The sequence below is a fragment of the Gavialis gangeticus genome, unplaced genomic scaffold (assembly GCF_001723915.1).
Source record: "Gavialis gangeticus isolate Ggan-Ray unplaced genomic scaffold, GavGan_comp1, whole genome shotgun sequence".
Lineage (NCBI taxonomy): Eukaryota > Metazoa > Chordata > Crocodylia > Gavialidae > Gavialis > Gavialis gangeticus.
The window spans coordinates 2,733,655-2,738,409 of record NW_017729023.1 but is presented as its reverse complement, the minus strand read 5'-3'; the positions used below and the strand labels follow the sequence as shown (position 1 = coordinate 2,738,409).

The following is a 4,755-nucleotide window of genomic DNA, read 5'->3' as shown; positions in this document are numbered from 1 at the left end:
GCGGAAGGTAACAGGCGGCCCGGGGCGGCAGCACCCCCTCCCCGCGCGGCCGCGCATACGCACACCCCCCCGGGGCGGGGGCGGCGGCCGCTTCGCACCAGGGGTTGGTGCAGCTCCTCGGCGCGGCAGCAGCAGCAGCAGCCCCGCGAGGCAGAGGTAGAGGAGAGGTGCCCGCCAGCCACGTGCAGCTGCTGGGGCTGGTGATTCATCGGGCCGGAGCCGAGTGCGTGTGTCAGATGGAGAGTGGGTGACACATATAGATATCTAGAGGTCTGTGTCTGTAGATTGAGGTAGTGGGGGTGGCAGGGCCGGATTAATGCACAGGCCAGCTAGGCACATGCCTGGGGCCTTGACGGAAGGAGGGGCCCAGCTGTGCTTTTTTAGGTATTATAATCATGGAGTGAACAGAAGTAGGGGCCACGACCTTGTTAGCCTACACCCACAACAAGGTTAATCCAGCCCCGTGTGTGTGTGTGTGTGTGTGTGTGTATGTGTGTGTGTGTACATGTTGCATGCATATGTATACACACATGTCTGTACTTTTATGCTTATGCATGTGCCTATTTGCTTGTGTGCGCACGTGTGTGTGTACTGGAGCCAGAGCTGGAGAGTGGGTGAGCTAGATATAGATATCTAGATGTCTCTATATCTAGATCTATATCTAGTGTGGGTGTAGACACGTGTATGCATGCACATGTGTACTTCTGTGCATATGCATGTGCATATTTGTGTGTGTGTGTGTGTGTGTGTCTACACAGGAGCCAGAGCTTGAGAATGGGATATTTGTGTATACACATGCACACTATGCCCTCTATACAGATTTGACTGTGATATTACAGAGGTACTTTCCTTTTCCTCAAAAGAAGATGCATGCATGCACACGTCTCTATATTTGGTGAGGTGTTATATATATGGAGGTGTGTGGAAGTGCATACATACATGTATAGGTATGTAGTGTGTATATATACACACATACAGGTATGTGTGTATTTGGTGAGGTATTATGTATGGAGTGTGCATGCATGTATATAATATATGGATGGTTGGGGGGGTGTGTATGTGCACACATACCTATGTGAGTGTGCATGGCAGTGGTATTTGTGAAGGTGTGGGGGGCTGTGGATGTGTGTGTGTGGGGTTTCCAGCCTGGGGGGGAGGGTCCCTGCACACCACCTGGCAGGATGCGGGGTACCATGGGTCACAAATGAGAATCATCAGCAGGACAGGGGGCTGTGGCTTGGGAATGAGGAGCAGACACATAGCTCTCAGCTGGTAAGTGGAGGGGAAGGGGCAAGAAGGGGGTGGAGATTGAGGCCCCTGCAGTGAGGGAGGGAGTGGGGCAGGAGCAGGGGCTCTGGTGAATGGGGCCCTGAGGCTGGGCTGGGTCATCTAGAGGCATGGGGGAAAGGCGTGGCTTCCTGCAGCAGCACACATCCCCCGGGGAGGCATGGGGACAGAGGCTGGCTGTGGTTCTGTACCCTGCTGCCTTTGCCCCAGGAGCTTAGCCATGGGAAGCCAGTGTGCCTCTTGTTGCCAGGTGGGCAACAGATGTGCAGCACGGCCAGTGTGCCCCATGTCCCCTGCCTGCTTTGTAGGCAGCCATGGCATCATGCGGCTGAGCTCCTGGGGCAAGGCAGTGGGGCTCAGACCCCAGCTGGCAGCCTGTCTCTGTGCTGTGGGGGGCATGTGCTCTCAATGCCTCCCCTGGGGGTGTGTGCTGCTGTGGGGGGGCTGCGCCCCTCCATCGTGCCTCTGGATGACTTGCCCTGGGGCCCCATTCACCCCAGCCCCTGCTCTTGCTCCACTCCCTCCCTCACGGTGGTGCCTCGATTTCCCCTCTTCCCTCTCCACAGACTTACCAGCTGGGAAAATCCAGAGATCTGAGGGTTCAGTTGGGAGATTGTGAATGGGAGTTACTTTGACTTTGAGTCTTGCGATGGTTTCATAACAGTTGGCATTAGTGTGCGTGTCCTAAGATTTCTGTCCTTTCTGCCAAATACCTGGAAATGAAATAGTTGCAGATTTAATGTCTAGGGGCTGAGCAACAAAGATGGATCAGTGATGAGAGCAGTTGGATCAGTGATGGACTTCCAGCCACCATAGCTTTTTCTTTAGATAAAAAATGTGTTTCTGCAACGGGCTTGACTGTTAAGTTTTTTGTCATTGCCACACTGCCTGTGTTGCTGAACCTGCTTTTAGCCTTGTAGTAAACTTACATTAGACAAAGAAAGATTTCCTAATTTTTTTTCTTCTAGGTTTCATAAATTGGGATATCTTGCCATGAATTGCATTTGGGTTCTTGGTACAGGTGTGATGAACATACTAATGAGATTTTTTAGGTAATTTCTGTACATCAGGCTTTACATTATGAAAAATAATGCAGAAGTTCCTCCTTAGTGATAAGTCAAAAGACCAATATGGAGTTTACCTTTATTCTGTGTGTTAGCCATGCAAAAATTTCTGTTGGTGCCAGAGGTGCAAAATTGGACTTTCCCATTATTATGTCAAAATGTATATTTTGGAAATGATACTTGTATGTATTTGTTGATCCCTAGCTAATACGTCTCACACCATGTTGGGGTTTTTTATATATGCATTAGATAATAAGATCCAAGTAAAAATTTGTTTTTATTGCTGAAAGTAACAAATTTAGGCACTAAGTTTTTCTCTGCTGCTGTTTTAGAGACACTTTCTAAACAGATTTGGAGAACCTACATATGTTATGCCATTGAGTAATAATAATACTCGGAATTTAATTGTGAGTTTTTCAGAAGTGCGGACGAAGTATATGTGCTTGTAGTATTTAATGGTACAAATTCTAAGCCGGAAGAATGGGTTTACTCTTAACTTGATGGCCTCTTAAAGGGATACTGTCAGCTTGGGATCAGTTCGTTTTTGTAAGTGTGTTTACACTTTGCCTTAGTTGATCCTTTTTTTTTGCAGTTTTCCTCTAAATATTGGGTATTCTGTTATAGTCAGACATCTGATTTAATATTTTAGTTGTAAATCTTTTATAAATATTCATGCAGTACAAATGTGAGACATTAAATGCTACACAGTAGTAAAAAAAATTTCTTACGTATTTCTTACTCTTTTTTTTTTTTTCAATTAATAACCTCTAAATTATAGTAAGCAGCTATTATATTACTGCTGTTTCTGCAGTTATAATTGATAAAGCCTCCTCAATATTTAGAGGGCAGTTATCCTGTTGAATATTGGAAATGAGGTCAAAGTTAAGACCTAAATATTAGGCCACAAGTTCAGCAATTGGCTGTAGAGAAGGACCTGGAACAAAGCCTCATTGGGGTTTGTCCCTGTGGGGCTGATTGTGGGCTAGGGCTTCTTGAACTTGTGTGAGAGAAAAGCTGACCTAAGAACTGAGGAGGTAAGCAGTAGAAAACAGGAAATCCTCACGGTCCTAAGATCTTGAAATCTCAGTTAAATCTTATGAAACAGTCAATTTAATTATTATGGGGGGATGAAGTTGGGGTAACAGAGCAGTCTGGGGTGGCTGAAAAACGGTGTGGGTAATCTGTTTTAGGGGTTATGTTTTCAAAAACCTTTGCAAGTAACTTCGTATTAACTGTGAAAATTTGTCTATATCTTCTTCCACTGATCCTTAGTTCTGCCTTTTCTCATGAAAGAGGGAAGGATTCAACTTAAATTTAGTTAAGGTTAGCAGATAAGGGTAGATGTTGACTCATCAATGATACACTGTCCCTATTAGCTTTAATTTCTCATGGCTTCAGTAGGGATTAAAATAAAAATGAGGGAGGGAACAGTGCAGTTGAAATAAACTGAGTTCATAAAAATCTGTTTGTTCAAGAATATGTTGGAAGCTTTCCTTATCAAATGCTATCCACTTCTGCAAAATCAAATTTTTATCTTCAGTCTCCTGCAAAAAGCAAGTTTCTTGTCTGTGATTATGAAGCATACCTATCAAATCTGAGAACCAAATGTGCAGGGCTATCTCTTCTTTCTGAATGGAGAGAGGGCTCAGATTGATCAGTCCTCACTGCTGTTTTTCTTATGTTGATGAGGTGCAACTGATAAAAATCAGGACAATTTAAAGTAGGTAGTGCCTGGAACAAGTCTTAGAAGCAGTCAGCTATTGAGTGGGGAGGACCCAAAAAGAGATTTGGAGATGGATGAAGTGGGGGGTAAGGAATGTCACCTTTGCAAGAGGTAACAAAGGTGTTATCTGAGGGGTGGGGTAAAGGGAGAGAATGCTTTTTTCCTTTCCAGGGGAAAGGAGATTTGGGGGGGGGGTATGGGGAGGGCACCAAATCAGACATGTATTAGCTGGACACTGCTAATGAAGTGTCCAAATAGGTTCTTGAATAGTTCCTTGGTTGGATGCCTAATACTCCCTTATTTAGCAATGATTGTTGGGGCTGGCTTCTTATCTAACATTAGTTTTTTTTCAAAATTATTTGCATTGTTAAAGCAACTTTTAGGTCCCCATTATATTCCTAATCTTACTGTTAGGACATTGCATTTATACTTGATATTTGTTCAAATAATTTATTTGGTAAGTACTAGTTTGTATCCAATTATAATTCTACAGCTCATCAAATACCATTCAGCAAATATTAGAATTCTTAAAAGCCTTCGTCAGAAGTAGGGGCCCTGTTGTGTTAGCGTTTATGCAAACCCTGATAAAGACATTTGTCCCCACAACACTACTGTGCAATAAAGTCAAGTCATTTGTTTCATTCAGCAATTTAGCTTAATTTTTTTTTTAATGGGACCCTC

General features: G+C 44.3%; 1 protein-coding gene across 1 annotated transcript in view; it reads left to right on the top strand.

The window, feature by feature from the left end:
* Nucleotides 1–4,755, top strand: part of BMP2K (BMP2 inducible kinase) — a 159,400-nt gene that overhangs the window by 340 nt on the left and 154,305 nt on the right. The gene's annotated exons all lie outside the window — the stretch shown is intronic.